Source organism: Dermacentor silvarum, chromosome 5 (assembly GCF_013339745.2).
Source record: "Dermacentor silvarum isolate Dsil-2018 chromosome 5, BIME_Dsil_1.4, whole genome shotgun sequence".
NCBI classification, from domain to species: domain Eukaryota; kingdom Metazoa; phylum Arthropoda; class Arachnida; order Ixodida; family Ixodidae; genus Dermacentor; species Dermacentor silvarum.
In genome coordinates this window covers 57,194,221-57,214,998 of record NC_051158.1, presented here as the reverse complement: position 1 = coordinate 57,214,998, position 20,778 = coordinate 57,194,221, and the positions used below count along the sequence as shown (strand labels likewise).

At 47.4% G+C, this 20,778-nt stretch overlaps 1 long non-coding RNA gene across 1 annotated transcript; it reads left to right on the top strand.

The window, feature by feature from the left end:
- The first annotated feature begins 194 nt into the window (after nucleotides 1-194).
- LOC125945359 (uncharacterized) lies at nucleotides 195-14,722 on the top strand. Its single transcript, XR_007466846.1, has 3 exons — nucleotides 195-285; nucleotides 12,915-13,094; nucleotides 14,599-14,722. It is a non-coding gene; the product is annotated as an uncharacterized LOC125945359 (long non-coding RNA).
- Nucleotides 14,723-20,778: the final 6,056 nt, after the last annotated feature.

Below are 20,778 nucleotides of genomic sequence, written 5' to 3'. Positions count from 1 at the left end.
ACGATTTCATCTCCATTGACGTCATACGGAACCTCACGGCGACGGCGACGACGACGGCGACGCCGACGGCAGAAATCTGCTTTTGAGTGTCCATATAATTGCTATCGCAATAATAAAACCACACATTGTTTTGCGGTAAGGTGCCATACTGCGTCATTTTGCTGAATCCATTGATATTGTTTTTACTGGCCTTGCAGAACTTAATTTGAGGCATAAAAAGGATGGCAATGGAAGCACCTCTGATGATTATGCTGATTGCTTCCATGATATCACCTCTCATCGGATGTAAGTTTTATTCTTACGAAATATCATTATTCTATCCAACTTAGAAGTCATTACTGTATACCTTCATAAATTTAATATTCGAATTGTCGCTTCACGAACACTGCGTTGACCATTGACTACAACATACTACTAAAGCAGGTGTAAAAGCAGATTATCTTACCAGGGAGCTGTTGCGCGCTAATTCGTTTAACACACACTAAAAAAAAAAAGAAATGACAGAAATAGAGCCCATGTTTAAAGCATACTTGAATTTAGTACACTGCGTATCATCACAATTATCGCTGGCAAAGGTCGATATGGAACCTCTAAATAAAATAAAAAAACGTTCTGCACGACAAACATAAGATAACAAGCTGGTTAAACGTCAAATAAAGCATTTTTTTTCATTTTCATGCATAGGTACCTCGCTAAACTTTCGGAGGGTAAATGCGCTCTATTGCGACTTCAAAATTCTGCCTAGTTAGGGCCTCACATGAAGAAGTAATGATGATGAAACCAGGCAGGAGTTTTGTGGCGTGTAAAAACTTATGAACTGAAACTGCCTGATGCATTATACAGGGTTATCAGTTTTCAGTTTTCCGCAATTCTTAAACATCGCCTGTTGCAGATAACATAACTCTAGTGCTTGAGCTGGATTATTCAGAGAGATAGACATTACTTGCACGAGAAATCGATACACATATTCAACTAATCAAAAATTTACAACTCAGCTTCCTAATTAATTACTTTAGGGCACATATTGCAATTTAGGAATTCTGATCGGTGCGTTGGCCAAGGCGTGTATACTCAGAATTAATTTCAACAATGGCACCTGTTTGGAGAAATGGTCCATCAAACTCGCCGTAGAAATTCTTTGTTCTTCCAGTTACTTTTTTTCAAAAATACAATCTGTCATGTATTGCAGTACAAAATGAAGTGGAAGGCCAATTTATTTGGCACAAGACTTCGGGAAACAATATCTCAGAACTGGTGGCACCTTGGAAATTAATTTCAAGCTTATTCGTATTGCACGTTCACTGGCTACAACTTACAAATTACAATATGTGCCTTAAATAATTTATTACGAAGATAAAAATTTTTGTGTATGAGCTGAATATGTGTTTCGATTTTTGTCCTAGTAATAATCCACCTCTTCGAATAATCCTGCTCAAGGACATGAAACATTCTGTGTGACATTTAAATATACCGTGAAACCGTAAAAAATGCGCTACAACATATCTCACTGTGATTGTCGACAGAAATGCGTTGGCACTGAATCGATATATCTACTCCAGGCATGGCCACCATCGAAATTAGTTATGTATGAGGCGTGTTCTGCAGTGGGAGTCTTTTTTCGCGCTTTCCTAACAAGTCTCGCAACATTCTAGCGCCGCCAGCGAGAAGCCTGCGCGTCACTTCGGAAATGTACGGCGGGGCGGTGCATGCTAACGTTGAAAAGCACGTCATGCTACAACCAGGCTCCTCTCTCGCAGTGAGACTTCTACTGGGGCTAGGTGGTATGGCATCCTTCTGTTGACTGTACTATACTATTTCACAAAAGACGAAAAATCCTGTGTTTCAGTCCCTTTTTTTTTCGTCCTTTGTAAAACAGTATGGTGCAGTCAACAGAAGGACACTCTTCGCGCTTCTTTCTAGGCACGCTGCTCCATATTGTGGCGTTACCGAGTTGTTCGCGCTAGAGTTACCTTATATGCTCCCTACGGGAGCAGAGTGGCGCATAGGTGCACCATCTTGCCCGCCGATGCATCCGTGTCAAGCTGAAAAGCCACTCCTCTGGAATGCAGGATGCGGCGTGGCTCAGCTGCCGACTGTGCTTGCTCCTCCTTTCCGCGAAGGCAAAGGGGGCGCGGCGTGCGGCAGCGCACAGAGGCTCGCGACGACGATGGCGCGGTGGGCGGCAGTGCAGGCCACACAAACTCTATCGTGCAGGCGCAGCCGTGAAGTTAGCTTTGCCTCAAACGATTTTTTTTTTCATGTGACCATATTTGGCGAATAGGGGCGCGATCGGTGCGTTCAATCAAATGCGCCACTCTGCTCCGGAAGGGGAGCATATACAGTAGCTCTAGTTCGAGCGTGGCCTCCGAGGCGACAAGAGTGGCGTGCCGGTGCCTGCGAAAGCTGATAATTGTTCCCTCGCTTGTCGCCCACTCAGCGCTCATACATACTGACAAAAGTGTTTTAAACGTTCACTGAAGAGCGGCTAATACATAATGCATTCATGGTGCAGCTCGCTCAAGCAATGGAGTGAAAGGCGTTCCTTTAAAACCGGCACATACCAAGTGAATTTGTGGCGTAGCCAACAAATGCCCCGCGTTGCTGCCCCTGAGAAGCACTTGTGACGTGAGTTCGATTCCGCTTGGAATCGAAGGGATTTAAGAGATATTTTTCGTCATTGTACGGTGTCACACATTTAGTGGCACGTACCTAATTACCGAAGTTGGCGTCAAATACGTTCATTGAAGAGCTGCACACACTCACTCGCCTATACCGAATGACACAAGTTGGAATCTAATCGGTTTATTAGTGGCCCGAGCATCGAGTGACACTCTTGTTTCTTGCGAAGCACTTCCGGTTCACCTCCTGAGAAAACCAGCGACGAAATTCAATTTAAATGAGAAAAAAATAGAAAAGCAATAGTACTGTTCAAAATTCATGATATGATATTAGAGCATAAGTTTCGTTGCAAGTTGAGTTACTGAAGTGCCTGGTATTATTAGAATTGATTAGAAATCAGTGACTACCCGGGAGGAAATTGAAGTTACGTCGGGAATAAATAGAAAAAAAAATAGTAAAGTACAACATTTGTGGGTTTTATTATACGTTATCAGATCATTAGTTTCGTCACAAGTGGAGTTACTGCAGTGTGTGAGATAACTATAAATAATCAGAAATCACTCATTACCGGGGACAAAATTCAATATTAGTCAGAAAAAAATTTTGAAAAATACTACAGTACACAATTCGTGGGTTTTTTATAGCCATGATATAAGAGGATCAATTTAGTTACAAGTTGAGTTACTGAAGTGTCTGCAATAACTAGAATTGATTAGAAATTACTGATTACGGGGGAGGAACCTCAAACTAAATCAGCAAAAACTGAAAAAAATTGTTCAGTACAAATTTAAGGCGTTTCCTTAAACAGAGGATATTGGGCATAAGTTTAGTTAATAATTCAATTACGGAAGTGTCGCGAATAATAATTATTAATTAGAAATCAATGATTACCGGCGACGAAATCCAAAACAAATCAACAGTTCCCTGGCATAGACTGAACATCTGCCTTGAAGAGTGGTTGTGACGTCACTCCCTTCTCTCTCGCATCTTCTCTCCCGGCGCGCACCTGCTCGATCGCTTGCTCGCAACAGATGCGGGCGCGCGCTCGTTACGTCCTTTGACGTCAGCACCGTAGTCGGTATCAGCACTGGTTTGCTTTGTGCGCCGCTCACTAAGGGGTTACGCCTGGCCAGGTGGCGCGAGCTGAGCGTCCTCCTCGTTTTCCCTCACTCCTCGCCCGCATATCGTGCCACAGGAAAGACGTTCACTCGCTTGCGCCTCCGAATTCGGTTCGTGCGTTGCGTTCGCCGTGGATGTGGTCGACGAGGAAGCCGCTGGACCAAGCACAGCCTACCCACCAGAGAAAAAAAGTTGCAGTGGCTTAGCTCGGCTATGCCAGGATATACGTAGCGTTAGCAAAGGTTCAGCTGATTATTCTTAGCTTTCCTGGTTGTCTAGATTGTCAAGGATTAGCTTGATTGTCATGCTTACTGCTGCTCTAATGACACACACGCGGTATACGTATTATGTGGCACATGTATATAGCCTTCTTCTGTTCATTCCTCCTACGCTTTACCGCTAATTGCCAGGCAACTACTTCGGGATCCGATGAGTCAAGCTTCTCCGTTCTTCTGCGCTGTTGAGCAGCATTTGCGCTCTCCTTCTCCATGGCTATACCTCACTGGCAAACGCCAGTCAGAAGCGCAGCGGCTCCAGCGCAGTGTCAGACGGCGACTGCACAGCGAGCGCGCGCCGGCGCCAGTGCGCCTACTACTGCTACGACGTCACTCCTCTGGAATGCGCAGACCGGCGGCGGTGAGTCGCGCGCGGCGGCGGCGGAGTGCGCGAGAGGTGCCGGCTCCGGTGGCTCCGGTGCGCAAGCCGTGTGACATCACTGATCCTTGCGCATGCGCAGCACGGCTCTTGATGTGCCGCGCGAAACGGGCTTGGCTAGGCCAGTGTAGCTAACGCTACAAAAAGTTGCAGTGGCTTAGCTCGGCTATGCCAGGATATACGTAGCGTTAGCAAAGGTTCAGCTGATTATTAGGTAGTCTTGGCAAACATTCTCCTCTTTACGTTCACCACTATGCACTTATCGTCCGCCAAGCCGCGAGGCAACTGCTTTAGCATCTCGTCCGTGTCTACCGGCACGTTCACCACGGGTTCCTTAATGCCAAACTGACCATTTCTCCAGTTCATTAGACGACGGATCTGAACGAAGGGAATGCGTGGCGAAAGTAAAAAGTTCGGCCACATCGTTCAGAACCGGTAGACCGGCCGGCATGGCCGGGTAACGATACCCATTGGTAACGCTAAAGAGTGGAATCTTCTGCTTAACGAGAAAGTTCTTCCATGTTGTACAAACCCGCGCCACGGTTTCAGCCCACTGAGGCGCCGCCGCTAAACTCAACGTTTCACGCATGGCACTACTCAGCGGCGTCAAGTCTTTCATGTGCCATAGTCTTTCGCACACGTCGCACACATATCCAAACGGATTGTTTACGAAGTCCGTCTAGAAGGTCCGAGTCGCACTGGCGCTTTCGCCGAGTTTCACAGTATATTCAGTCGATCGGCGAGCCTTGACGTCATCGACGGCGTTTTGTTGTTGCTGCAGGGGTGGTCGGGCACGTCGCTCAGCCTCCTGGCGACGCCGCTTTGCTAGACGTTCGTCCCTTTGCTCCAGTGTCTCCGCAGCCCGTTTAGCCTTCTTCTGTTCATTCCTCCTACGCTCAACCGCTAATTGCCAGGCAACTACTTCGGGATCCGATGAGTCAAGCTTCTCCGTTCTTCTGCGCTGTTGAGCAGCATTTGCGCTCTCCTTCTCCATGGGTATACCACACTGGCAAACGCCAGTCAGAAGCGCAGCGGCTCCAGCGCAGTGTCAGACGGCGACTGCACAGCGAGCGCGCGCCAGCGCCAGTACGTCTACCACGGCTACGACGTCACTCCTCTGGAATGCGCAGACCGGCGGCGGCGGAGTGCGCGAGAGGTGCCGGCTCCGGTGGCTCTGGTGCGCAAGCCGTGTGACATCACTGATCCTTGCGTATGCGGAGCACGGCTCTTGATGTGCCGCGCGAAACGGGCTTGGCTAGGCCAGTGTAGCTAACGCTACAAAAGAAAGACCTGCAGACGATGGTAAGCTGTGTCTGTGTCGTTCTTTCAAAACATACGTACAAAAAGTTAACCTAAATAGGAAGCCGCTGGACCAAGCACAGCCTACCCACCAGAGAAAAAAGAAAGACCTGCAGACGATGGTAAGCTGTGTCTGTGTCGTTCTTTCAAAACACACGTACAAAAAGTTCACCTAAAGAAGACCAATGCCCAGGTGCGAGGGCTGCTAAGAGACACCTAAGTCAAAAATTAGGGTCGCGTACCTTTATTTGGAGACCAGCACCGACTGAGTGGGCCATACCGTAGTGTTCCAAGCGGATTCAAATAGTTTCTTCTAACAGCAGTACACACCCAGTCCCGCGTCTGCTGAGTAGAGCACTGCACGAGCCGATTTTTTCAGCCCGGGTCCGGCCTGGGCCCGTTTGTACGTTGGGCTGCCCGCCTGAGCCCGACCAAAAGTTTTATGACAAGACCCGGTCCCGAAAATAATCTACTTTACCCGCCCGGCCCAGCCCGACACCCCTTTACCTTAGGCCCAAGCCCAGCCCGAACCCGGCCCGAGACCGAAAAAGGTCACCGAGCGCCATTAAAAAAATAATAAAGAAGACAATGAAAGGAATTTATTCTTAAGGCATAAATACATGTCATATGCAATTATGAACATCATTTGAGCGGTCTAAACGCAAATACCAGGGAGCGGAGTAGTACGAATGACCCAGCCGAGCAGTATAGCCAGCAGTTTCCAACGGCGCGACCTTGATGCGGCCCAATCCACTTCTATCGCAGTGCCGCCACAGTATTTTTCCACGTCGGGCGCTTCACTGCAAAGCATGCGCCACTCATGCCGCTCGTCCCCCTCAACCGTATTCTAGTACACTATAGCCGAAGCGCAGCCACGACCGGTCGTGAGCGCAGCGCATGGATAGAGTAAATGGAGAAAGAAAGCTTCTCGTTCCTCTATGGTGCAGCGTAATGCGCTGCTCCTAGGCGCCTGGTTGAGAACATGCTTACAATCATGGATGGACGCAGTGCCATATTTCAGCCGCGCGACGAATTATCTTATCTTACCAGTCATCTTCTTACCAATTCGCCTTTGAAGAATCAGCAAGTCGCGAACGCGCTGGCACCGCGCTGAAAGCATTAATTACATTGATTATGGTAAGGAATACAATGGCATGCTTTGGTTTGGGGACACTTAATTCGGTGTTTCTGGACTTTTACATTCTGTCCAAACAGCGCAAAATACGACGGAAGAAGAAAAGGGAAGTATACAGGAGTAGCACTGCTATAGCTTCCAGCTGCGCCGGGGTCAACAGGCTTTTCAGAGTCGAGACGCGCGAGGTTAACTCGCTGCACATCTCATGCACACCACCAGAATGTCCGAGCCCGGACCGGGCCCGCGTCAAAATACTCGAGCCTTACCGGGCCCGGGTCAAAAAGCACATGCCGTGCCCGAGCCCGGCCCGAGCCCGCGAAAAAACTGCCCTATCCGGCCCGGCCCGGCCCACGGGCCGGGCCAGGCCCGTGCAGTGCTCTACTGCATAGACCCGTGTCGGCGACTAAGAGGTTCGTTGAAGAGCGGCGAGTAGGTACCCACTGCCACATAGTCAGTGAGGCAAATTGGTCCGATGATTGGTTTCAAACCCTGTTACCCCTGCAGAGCAGCCCGATATGCTACCCTTCCGGCCACGAAATTCCCAGATATCTAGGGTACGAACACGGTTATACACAAACATAGTAGATAGGTATCCCCCGTAATGTGAGTGAGGTACCAAAAGGATGCTAATACATACAAAATGAGCACCCTGTAAATAGCAACAGGACCCCGTGCGCCAGCGAGCCTTCACTTTCCCTGTTTCCATCCCAGGCCCGCTTCCTCTTGCACCTATGTTGGACAGAACTTCAATGTTCAGGAGCAATTCAGGCCCCACTTTGTTAAGCTGGTAGTGCAGGTTAGCTCTGATGTTAACGTATCATTAGTGTCCTTCTGCATCGTTCACTGGTCAACGCCGTACCACGCCCTTGGCGATGTCTGTGGCCCGCGAAGGTCTCGAACAAAGCACATCACTGAAAACCGAACCATACTAAGGGTCGAGTACATATGTAAGTTATGAAAGCTATGCCTCTCAAGCAACTATTTTTCTTCCAAAGGAAAGTTTTTCAAGCAGAATACCGGGATTAGATGGGCGTTCCCATGTTCTTTACAGTCACCACACTCAAAATGGACCACATTGAAGAGCGGGTGCTGGGCTAGTTTAAATCAAAAACAAAGATGTTTGTTAGCTAAGTTGACAAATGCTTCGGCGTACTAAAGACTGCAGAAATCCACAACCTTTCTCCTCTCTACATTCTACTGAAACTTCTATACAGTGGAGCATGGAGCATGAACTGGCCAGATGAATTCCGGTAATGCACACATTCGTAAAACGAAACAGTTCAGAACTTCAATTCTCTGTTTAAAGAAAGGCGACACACACTGGAGGATAGCTTTATTCGAATCTCTGTCACATGGCCACGAATAATCAGTAATATAACTTCAATTTAGAGACCTAAAAGGTTCTGCTCATCACAAACAATACCCGGTTTAGCCCTTCATCCAACCAAGGCTTTGATCCGTCTTGTTATCCGTCATCGGAACAAGGAAAGCACGTACGCAGCGCCGCGCCCCATCCCCAGTGGCGCCATCGCGTTTGCTCGCGCTACCTTAATGGCGTAAGCGCGAAGCTGATACATTCTTTGGAAGGAGGGGCAGACGCCTTTCACAAGCTTCTTTCAACGTACGATCCCTGCTTTCCGCTCACAAAATGCTGTTTACCTACTCACAAAGCACTTGGGATTATTTACAAGGTCCCTTGTTCTGATTGGTAATGACCGTACATCGGCCTCACGAAAAACATTCTGGAGCCCTCTGCCAGCATACCAACGATATTCGGAACTTTGGTCATGCACGCAGCGGGGTACCGAGAACTTGTAAATGATGAACCACATAATGGACCCAGGCGCTGAAGAGGAGAGAAGTGCAGCAATCTTCAAAGCAGAGTTAAATCCTACAAGACCCTCTTTTCAGTAGTCTTGGAGTACACGGATTAAAAGACGAAACTTTAACTTGTCCTTAGAGACCTTCCACTGTTTGCACGCTGATGGACTTGGTGGCGTCAAGCAGAGCTAGAACGGTCATGAAAAAAAAAAAGTATAACAATCGCACTGCTGCCTCTTCAAAGCTTAGCCGTGAAGAACCAGCTGGTCTGGCTTTTAAATGTCTGGAATATTAAAAGTACGATCTTTTGGCTGGGGCCACACTTCGTCCTATGAATTAGTTATTCAGAACCACACAGACAGCTGTCGAATGTTAAATTTAAAAGCGAAGCTTTTCTTTGCGAACCTCACCAGGTTTCGCGAGTGTGACGGCGGCCTGGCTATTCCCTGGCCAAATAAGTCAACCATTCACAAAGGAGCAGGGGCCACTAGGTGTCTTGCAGCACCAACGGATGGCGGTGGCCTGCGCGCAACCGCGGCGTCAGTCATGCGGGGGAAAACCAGAAAGCTCGCCGTCGTTCATCCGTGGCTTCACGGTAATGCGGAAGTAAACGTTCCTCACGGATAGAAGTAATTCGAATTAGGCTACGTTCGTATGCACACGCTGCTTCTGAAACTATGCTGAGTTCAAGGCGCCCATTCCACACGCTAGTAAAAAAATTAAATACTGGGGTTTTACGTGCCAAAACCACGATCTGATTATGAGGCACGCTGTAGTGTGGACTCCGGAAATTTTGACCACCTAGGGTTTCTTAACGTGCACCTAAATCTAAGCGTCGCACTCGCTAGTTGTCAGCGACTACGATTAACCAAAGGATTGGTATAATTTTTGTCCGTGCGCGTGTATAAACGTGTGTCGACTCTCTAGGCACCCACACAAAGCTTCGCTGTATATACATTCCAACTAATTGGATCTGCTCCAATTCTTCATATTTAAATTTACTAGCGGCCTTCCTGCGATCTGCTGGCAGGTTCCTCCAGCAGCTGGAAATAACTTTCCTTGACAGACGGCTTACTATCAATTTGAATGAGAAAACATTACATGCCCCTTTACGCGAAAATTTGGCGTCGTCGGTAGCGGCGTGACCAAGCGATGGTACTAAAAATGATCGACTGCGTAGTGTAAAAACACGGGAAAAGTGCTTGGTCTGATGTCAGATTTCTGAAAGAGGTTCTGGTAAACAATGTAAATTGGTTGTCCTGAAAAGAAAATTTGGTACATTTCTGTCTGGGGGGGGGGGGGGGGAATCAAACGCAGGCCTCCAAAGTGGAAGACGAGCACGCTTCCCCGTCACTCGGCAAGTGCAACATCAATTGAATATCATCATTTCACACGTCACAGGTGTGGCCTCTAGTGCGTGCGCCATTGAGAGCGTGAAAACATCAATTCAAAACATTTCACCAATCATTTCATCATTACACCATACCATGTATTTTTGTTGTATGACGCGAAGGGACACGGACGAGTACTAGAAGCAGACAGGATGGTAGAACATAGGGGCGGTAGAAGAAAAAAATTATTACAGTGTTAGGCACGCGTCTTCATTTTCACTTTGTAGCACTGGCATACAAAAATGACTTCTTGGGCGAGTTGCTGCTGAGATTTTCTAGGTAAACTTGACTGCGGCGCGAAATACATTTCCTGAAAAGGGGACAGAATTTTCTGAAAGGGGACAGTGAAGCGCCAAACTACCAACTGTTTAATGACAGCGTCAAAACATACAGAAAAAAAGGTCATTTCTTATGCTTCAGCGCGTGCGCAGAGAGCCAAGGTATGACATACAACTTTATGGTCAGGATAACATATTTTCAAGAAAGCACATTTCTGCAGAATACAATGTGATAGATGTATCGCTAACACAATCTGACCTTTTTTTCTCTATGTTCTGACGCTGTCATTAAACAGTTGGTAGTTTGCCGCTTCACTGTCTCCTTTCTTCTGTCCCCTTTTCACGAAATGTATTTCGCACCACAGTCAAGTTTACCTAGAAAGCACTGGTATGGTTTATGAAATTTCACTCTTCTGCACGAAATCTTAAATTGTACAGAGCGCTACGGGTCTCAATAGCAGACTAAAATAACACAATAACTTACTTAACAATCCTCATACGTCACATCTAGCGTCCCATTGTTTCAGTTACGGTTGTGCACTTTTGTTCGTGGACACAAAAGTCATCTCAAGAAACAAACGCTCTACTACACGCGAAATTATTGTGACCTTTCACGCTGAAAGATTGGGGGAGACTTGCGCTAGCCAGGCATCAATATCACTGTTAGACAGTGAACAGGATTAACTTATCAGCACGTGTGTTCATCTCGACTATGTCTTTTACTGATTTAGGTTATATGGGTTCACCACTTTTGTTTTGTTTATCTGCTTTACTGATTTTTTTCGACCATGTGATGTTTCTGTGCTTAGGTTCTTGCAATCACATATATTGGTGATCAATTCAGTAGAAAATCACTTGAGAGTTAGCGCTCGTCCTACCTGTTCCCAGTTTTCGTCCGCCTCTCTTCTTGCCATAGTACAAAAATATGTTACCGTACCAACTCGGCCAACTTTCCAGCCATTTGGACTAGAATACTTTTGCCTTCCCACAGCTAAGCAGTCTTAAGTGTATCTCCCAAATTTCTTTTAAGGAGAAGTAGTTTTACTATATGTGTTATCATTTATTGTTGGAGTTCCTAGGCTAATTCGCACTGCAAGCTGACTGTTTATTGACCGGCATCAGACCAATTATTGCGATAGCGATCAAATGGACACTCTTGCGACACTTCAACCGTTGTCCCCGTCAGGATTGACATCTCCAATAGACAGTTTTAGCAGAGCGCCGCTTACGCTCCGCTTCGCTCAGATTTCACGCTCTGAGATACTGCAGGGAACTGCGTAGATTTCGCATTTGATAAGTGTGTCTAGCCGAGACGCGAGCGACGCGCTATCATCTCGGCTGCAAAACGGCGAAGAGGCCAAGTAGGCACGCTGTCACGCACCGCTCAGTCAGCTTTGAAGCGGAGCGAGGGATGGTGTCTTCGTTCCGCGGCCGGTATGAGCGTTGTGCGCAAGCGCAATAGCGTTCCCGCTAAGTGGTTGTGTGACATTTGCTAGCATATGCCGGTCTGAGGGGAGCAGACAGCAAGCGCTCAGCTAAAACACTCTATTGACAAGTTGTGTATAACGTCATGTAACGTCATGACGTCATGTTGCGTATAAAGTCGAAGTCCGATAACATTGTGGCCGCGCGCCGTGTGTTGTAGCTGCGAGTGAAAGCGTGCGAGGGGTAGCCGAGGATAGTGCCTTGATCTCACGCACGCAAGGGAGGAAGTCGAGGAAGGAAGCAAGCCGTCTTCCAGCGCGCGCAGGGCACCGCCGGGCGTTCTAATCCAGCGGCGGTAGCCTATGGCACGGACGAGTGCGGCCACGCGGGCCTTATCTCGAAAGCAATCTCCGATGCGTGCAGATTCTAGGTTCGCCGAAGTCTTCGTGTGCGCTGTGGTCTCGCCGCTTATTTCACGTTGAAGCGAGCGGGAACACCAAGGTTACTGCACACGTCATGTTGCAGCCCTCGGGCTGACTAAAGGTGTGGCCTAGTGCCTGCGTCATCGGCCACTTGAAAACATCAATCGACAACCTGTCACCAAAGGGAATATAAAGCTTTCGCATTCGCACGCACAAGCGGTCATAAGTGTCTTTTCCATTTTTCAAGGAGAAATAGTTTTCACTCTATATATTATCACTTATTGGTGCTGTTCCTACGCTAATTGCGCTAATTCGCTCGCTTCTGGTGCCGCTCTTACTCGTGCCAGCGTTTTCACAGCGAGTGTCGGCGCTTATCGAGTGAGATGTGTTTATGTTTGCCTGTGTGCACGTGACACCATATTTGATCATTTATTTAGTAAGCGATTGTTTACGAGTTTATCCGGCCGATAAAACTACTATCCTTAATTCGTATGGCTGCCTACTAGTTTGATATCACCATCAATGTTTCGCCTTTCAGGCGAAACTGGCTTTTGTTTGTCAGGATTACTGTGATAGCCTTTGAGCAGCAGCTCTGTTTATAACCACTTTAGACAACGCTACAACGCTGTGATGCAACAACCGCAAGTTTAATACTACTAGCATTTGTAGTGGGCGCATGTCTCTTACGGCCTGGGAATTTTTTTTCTACTCATCCTACTCATCCTACTCATTCCATTTCTTTCTTGCTCAGCATGCCCGGAAAATACCGCTGCAGTGTTCTGCAATGGAGCTGACTTCGCCCCGCAAGTTTATTGCAATGATGTCGATCCTAATAACTATCAGTGCACAAAGAAGCATAATGTATGGTGTGGGTGCAGTGCTGGGTTCGCCCGTGCAAAGAACGACGCATGTGTGCCTATATCACAGTGCGGTAAGTGATTAAACCTTTATATGGTTTGCACAAATGTAAAAGCTATATAACTTTCACACACTCATGCAACCACTTGAGCATAATTTGATGTGGTCAATTTCAAATATATACCACTTTCTGTGAATTTATCATTACTTTCTAATAGTACGCACGAGTGGGCTGTTGTAGAATTTTAGGGTTTTAAATATTTTCGGAGGTTGCTTATTTTTTAAAATTTTCCCGGCCCATGCTGGGTTATACCTTGGATGAAAATATACAAATTGAAATGCGAAATTTTCATTGGGCGGAAATTAAATCATCCATCACAGAGCACTCAATTAGGACGCTTACATAACTGCGTTATAAAGCTGTTTGTATGTGCGTGCACTTAAGCACTGCGTTCAAAGACGAAAGCCAACTATATCATAGGACAATATGGGAAGTTGACTAAGTTTAGTCGCATTAATAAATATTCATTTTTTATATTTAGAGTTGTATTTTGACTAAAGAAACGGCATGGCACGTCTTGTGCATGTGGTAGAGAGTAATCGCTGAGATGATGCACCGCGGGCTCTTTCTCGTGCGATCGTGGTTTTTCCATGTTCTTGGAGAGAAGACTTTATAAAATTTTTCGAAATCTTTTTGGCGTGTGAGAGTTAGTCTGAAGATTACTTCTTTTTATGGCTTTTATGTTCAGTGTCGCCACGAGGACAAGCGGCAAAGTTAAAGCAGATATATTATGGATGTATAACTCGCAAAAGAGCCTGTTTTACAGAATTCAAAATAAATTCAGGGGTTTTACGTTCCAAAACTACGACATGAATATTAGACACGCCGTAGTAATTGACTGCTGAATAATTTTGTCCAACTTGGATTGTTGAACTCGCACCTAATGAACAGTACAGGGCGCTTTTGCATTTCGCCCCCAAGGAAATGTGGCTTTCCGGGATTTGGTCCCACGCCCTTTGGTATAGCAGCGCCACGGGAAACGCTCTACGCCACCATGGCGGGTTAAACAATATGCAAGCATTGGTTAAGAACCATGGGTATGAAACGATGATTTGCTATTGTTATATCACATATCACTTCACTGAAGTTTCTATACCTCACAGAGCGTATGAAGTACATTGATAACTATGCAAGGCAGAGGAAATTTGAAAGCTGTAAGTGAATAACACTAGTACAACAAGACGTTGCTCAGGAGGCAGCGTTTCGACATGCAGCCCTAATGAAGACAATTATCCCTGTTGACACCGCCAGCGCTGACACATCCCAAACAAACGTATACAAAGTCAGCCTGCAACAGAAATGCTACTTGCTGTGACCAAAAAAGCACTGACTTATTAACGAAGAAATGTGAGCCCATCGAACACATCGGTGAGCTTGAGCAGCCATGCGCATGCCGTAAAATATTGTTTTTCTTCTGCTCTAAAATGCGTATGCGCAAAGTTTACCTTCTATTTTTGCTTTCACACATATCTATATATTTTGGCTTACATTGCTCATAACCCTGGTTTTTATACAGACATTAGAAATGATGTTCGAATAATATATCCACTCGCAATAAAACCTGAATCAGAAGGGAATCAGAAAGACCAAGATGAGCAAGGAACAAATAGTGAGCTCAGCGAACTTGGTAAAAAAGTTTTAGAGGTAAGAAATATTATATATACTCGTTTATTTATTTATTTATTTATTTATTTATTTATTTATTTATTTATTATGCTTCGGCGCGTGCTCCTAATTTGAGACATTGTTCGCGGACGCACTCTGCTATCTACGCACTGTGGACAGATTTGAATAATATCGCACTAGGATGCTTGCTTTCTGAATTTTCCAATGACATCTAGTAATATCGCCTAGCGCGAAGCGTTACCTAACGGCATTGAAAACAGTAGGAGCAAAAAACTGACTTTTTGGCTGTATTACTCTCCGTTGCACTGCTTTTCCGGCAATACTGTTCAAGATAACAAAATGAAGTTTGCTGGGCCTTTAAATGAAATGTTATACAATGTTTCTATGAAGATATATTGCGTCTAAAGCAAATGGAAATTTATATAGGATTCAATGAAAATAGCCAAAACAAAAGATGTTTATGAAATATTATCTTTTTTTAACGCAGACCAAGAATATTTAGTGGTTTTCCAGGTTACAGTCTACTTATCATCTATGCGAAGTTGTTTTTTCTTCTGATCAAAATTTCATGAGTTATTATTTAAAATTGGCAATTTATGGCAGTACTTGTTCACGCATTACTAAAGAAGCGACAAAACTATTCAAGCTGTAAATCTGAAATTTTATTTACCTGCGTAATTCCTGCACTCGCATAATGCTCCCACCCCTACATTTCCCACTTTTTTTTTTCAAGTACTCATCGTACCTTCGAAAATTACTGCAGTGATTGCCGTCTGCATCTTGCGGTGCAGTGCAGCCGATCGATCAGCGTTTTCCGCCATTTCTTTTTGCGAAGCTTTTCCGCCATTGTATGCGCTCGAAAGCGCCCGAATTCAGCAGAAACAAAGAAAAGAAACAGCCGGGACAGCGCAAAGAAGACATCAGTCCACAATTCCCGCTGTATAGACGGATGACTTTTAGAAAAAAAGTTCTTGTGGCAAATAATCTGTTTATGCACTTTCGGCTTTTGTAGAGCCTGTCATCTTATTCCCAAGGTCAATGTGAGGACTTGGCATTGGACGCCTGTGTCATGGGGAGGTTGAGAAACTGTCCTTTGCGAAAGCAAGGAAAACGGATGTCGGCGAAACTTGGAAATCGTCTGAGGTCTGTGCGCAAGGCTATCCGCGAGTGCTAGCGATGGCCATCGTGATCACAACGCTTGCGCGATGAGTGCTAACGGTGCTGCCGTCTGCGCTTTGTCCGTGGGTCGCCCAGACCGATAAATCTCGGCTATTTATCACATCTGTATTCTGGCGCCCGAGCACTGCAAATACTGATGACAAGCATTGCAATGGCTTTGTTCATCTTCAACACTACGACGAGTGCCAAAAACCGTTCGGTCGGCTCGTGGGGCAATAGGAAACACGACGCTTTCCGAAAAGGGGCGAAGTCAACTTCCCTTAGTAAGCGCGAGACACATGGTGTGATTTTGCGTGTGTTCTGTCGTACGGCGCGTTGGAGTCCCTTCATCTTTCTTTAGCTTTTGATGTTTTTTTGGTGATCACGAATTACTGTTAGTGTGGAGGAAGGGGACATCACTCGCCACCGTTGCCGTAACTGTATCGTACAAGGTGATCATTTGAGCGATTCCACGCAGGTGGAGCTATCTTCCGTTGACGTTCCCTCTCATGTACTACCGCAGATCAGCGGTTCTTATTTTCGGTGATTGCAGGAGGCGGCACTCTTTCACCAAAATATCGCCAATGGCCTCAGAACATTTGTTCGCCACCCTAATCCCCATTCGTGTTCATGCAGTTTGCAAACAGTGCGAAAAAAATGTGGCTCCCCTTACATAAAAAACATCTGTTTTTGGGATTCATGAGGCTAGTGCTTTAGTTTGCTACACGCAAAGCCTTTCCGTCGCGAATGCACCCTTTTTGGCACTCAGCAAGGCGTGCAAAAGGGGCTCTGCGTATTGTAAGCACAGAAGTAATGGAAACACCTTGCTGGGGGGCTTCTGAACCTAGCGAAATAGGCATCAGGTCACGCGGTAGAAACAAAACTGGTGTCAGCAGTGCACACAACTCTAATTTCTATGCATATGCATGTGGTCTGGGTTACAAGAGCACTGCGACTTCTTCGAGCAGTCGGGCCGCGCCACCTGGCTGTTCCCCGTGACCTAACAGTGCCGGTGGGCGGGGCCGCTGACAAACTTTCGCGAGGAAGTCACTCCACAAACTTTTTTTTCTCTTTACGTAGTCGCTCTCTTGTAAATATTACGTTTTTACTCTATACTCTACCAACGTTACTCTACCCTACTCTTTTATCGCCACCCTTCCTCCCCTGCGGACCGCTGTTAGGATGGCCACCCTAGCCACCCTACCACAGCGGACTGTGCTAGGCAGTTACTGCGGTTCCTAGCAATTGCCTTCCCTTTACTTTATTTATCAATTTATCTATGCGTTCATAGGCACAACGCTATATTTACCATTTCAAGCCTAGCACTTTCGTTTAGCGGGCCCGTACGTTGCAGAATGCTAAAAAAAGAAAAGCTGACGCTAGGAAGAAAAAGAAACAAAGTTTTTTCGCGATCGACGGCACTCAAGGTTCTGCAGTGAGTACTGCAGTCAGCAAGTCATCGACCGAGACGCTTTTCGAAGCAGCAGCCCCCACTCACAAGACACCCACGTTGAAAGTGGCAGTGACGAACCTCTTGCCACATCTACAGCCACCATCAGAAGCACTGACCATTTCACATGAGAAAGGTTCGACCGAGCCATTGTTGAAAGTATCAGTAGGGAGAAGGCTACCACGCGCAGGTACAAAACAACAAAGGTGCGCAGGCATAACGTCTACTGAAAAGAAGGGGGCATTTTCCTCAACTACTGCAGAACACAAGTCGCAGCGTCAAACAGGGACCGACCCCAGCATGCTGCGACGGCGAAGAGCAGATTTCTCCCTCTTTTTCCAAACCTGACCGAGTGGCGTCGTTTGGTGGGGGAATCTGATCACTCGCAAGATGGCGGCCGTGATACCATCACCTCAAGCAGGAGTGCGTTTTACAGAATGCGATACAGTCCAACAAAATATTTCAACCTATAGGTACGTAGGTAGTATACTTCACTGAGGTCCTGCAGAAGTCACACCCTCCCCCCCCCCCTTGTTTTTATGGAGGGAGGACCGTGGACCGCTCCCACGTCGGGACGGGAAGGCCAAGTCTCATCGCCGCATCGTGGACCTTCTGGACTTCCTGGAGTTGATGGAACCGGTCGTGACTCTTGATCAGTGAATAAAAGGTCTCTTGCGAGATCCCTTGATCCGTGTGGTGCTGTAAAGAGGGGCACTCCCAGAGCATCTGGTTAAAATCCCTGTATCCCCCGCAGTCGGGACACGAAGGGGAAACCTCCACGAAACGACTATAGATCGAGCGGCTGGAATAGAAGTGCGTTTGTAATAGCCTAAGCGTAACTGATTGAGGCCGTGATAGGTTTCGGTGGGGCAAGGGAAATGCCCTGCGAGCAGGTTGATAATGCTCTGTGACTTCGTGAAAGGTGGATAGTAGGTCCCTAAAGCGGGGGCGTTCCGTCTCCGCCACCATCGGACCAGACCCGTCACGGGCACCACCTGGGGCACCGGCCCCGGCGAGCCCAGCGCGGCAACCGAGACCTCGCGCCCGAGCATGGGCCAATTCGTTGGCATTCACAAGCCCCCCTACTTTCGACCCTACGTGGGCCGAGAACCAGGTGATGGTGTGATGAGCAAGTACTTTTCCTTCGAGTATCTTGACGACTTCCTTACAGACCGCGCCAGATGCGAATGCTCTGGCTGCAGATCTCGATTCTGTGTAGACTTCAGTTTTGCTTGGATCTAACAGCGCTAATGCTATGGCTAGCTGTTCTGCCCTACCGGGTGACGAGGTAATGATTGATGCAGCCGAAAGTACCAGGCCCTTGGTGTCAACGGAGACGACCACAAAGTGGGAGGTGTTGCTGGCGCAACAATCGTATTGAGCGGCATCGACGAAACATGCGTCCGACGTGTGTGCGTGTCAAAAGTGCAGAGGCCCTAGCCAACCTTCTGTCTGTATTGTGTTGTGGGTGTACGTTCCTCGGCAGTGGAGAAACCTTAATGTGAGATCTCGTGTGATTTTTCAGCTGCGTGTTGCGTTCCATCGCAAAAATCGGGTTTATGTTACCACCTTCAAAGAATTTTCGCCCCGCGATGGTGGACGAAAGTCTAGCAAGCTTCGCCGTCTGCTGCGCTTATATGACTTCCGCGGTGACGTGTCTATTGAGGAAGTTTCAGTCGTGTGTGGTTGTGTTTGGGCTCCGGTAAGTTGTCACCACCGATCATAACCCGTTCTCTAATTATAACTTTGACTAACTCTGGCGAACTGTCTATAACTTTGACTAATAACTAACTGGCTCCATCGGTATAATTTCACCATCCACCATCGCAAATGTAGACCATCCTGGTGACGGAGATGCCATGTCTAGACTACTTAAAGGGGTCCTGAACCACCCCTTGGGCTTGGCGAAAAAGCACAGTCCGCGGACAACATACTCTGTTGTGACCATCTGAGCTAAGTTTGGCAGTCGTGGGCGGCGCATGGATTTCGCAATCGGAGCTGGAAATCACCTATCTCTCAAATGCTCTCTTTCCAACAGAAGCGTCGGCTCCTCAGTGTTTTCTTGATGCTTTATTTCGTAACGTTGCAGATTCCTGTACGCGGCAGCTATTGTTCAATATCTGACATCAATCAAGACGGGTGTTTGGATCAGTGCGCTTCTTCCTTCTGGTAAATAAATAATATGGGGTTTTACGTGCCACAACCACGGTTTAATTATGAGGCACGCCATAGTGGGGGACTCCAGAATAATTTGAATAACCTGGGATTCTTTAACGAGCACTTAAAACTAAGTACATGGATGTTTACCACTCGCCCCCATCGAATTCGAAATGTCAACACCGTGGCCGGGATTTGATCGCGCGACCTGATGCTTAGCTGCCCAAAACCATATCCACTGAGTAACCATGGCTGTTTGTTCTACTTGTGGTGAAAGACGACGACGATGGCAGCTACATATGCGACGCGACGCGGCAAATAAGAGAGCACGAGGGTTGGTGGCAGAGGAAAAGGAAGAAGAAGACACGAGCGAACGGGCAGCTGCGGCCACGAGGGCCGATCGAACGAGGGCCGAGGAAGCTTTGTGGAAGCAGTCCGGAGAGGGCTACCCGGGTGTATCGCTGGGCAGCCTCGTGACGGGTCGCAAGCCACCGAACCGAGGTCGTGCCCGTGTCCCGTGCCTGGCAGGTTCCTGAGATCTGGCAGTTCTTGTGCTCTCGGGAGTCTGCTGCGTTCGCAGTTCCGGCGTCAGAATCCTGAGCCACCAACCAAGTGGCTGTCGCCGCGTCACCACCACTGCCTACCCAAGCCACCTCCGACGCATTCGGCGTGTCAAGGAAGGTTACGACCACACGTGAGCGACCACTGGGGGGCCGTATACCGCGACGCTCGGACTTTGCGCGTTAGTGGGCTAGGGACTGAACTTAGTAGTCTGCCGCGTAGGGCTTCATACGCTAGCAAATAATAGGTGTTAGAGAATCTTACTTGTGTCTGTGTAAAATAATAGTGTGAACTATATGTGTGTCTGTGCAACCCGTGCCAATATCGCCTTCGAGTCTTTCCTCACCGCACCGCACGTCAACAAACTCGAAACAAACTCGGTCCACATTATTCCTTTACATTATCTGGCGTCCGCGAACAGGACTAAACTTTCGTAACACCTTTGAGAGTCTCACTTTGTTCGCGTGCGGTGGTTGAGGATGGATGCCGAAAAACTGATAGGTCTCGGTAAAGAGTTGGGACTCACAGGCACGGCACTCCAGCAGTGGATGGATGTGGAGCGTAGCAGAGAAAGAGAACGCCGTTCACAAGAGCGTGAGGCTGCCAAAGAGGACCATGCACGAGAGTTGGAGCGGCAAGCTGGAGAACGCCAGTTGTTGGAAATACGGCTGCGCGTGCAAGAATCGCAACAGCCAAGTCAAGCAGTCACAGCCGACTCAAGGGATCGGGAAGCGAGTAATCAAG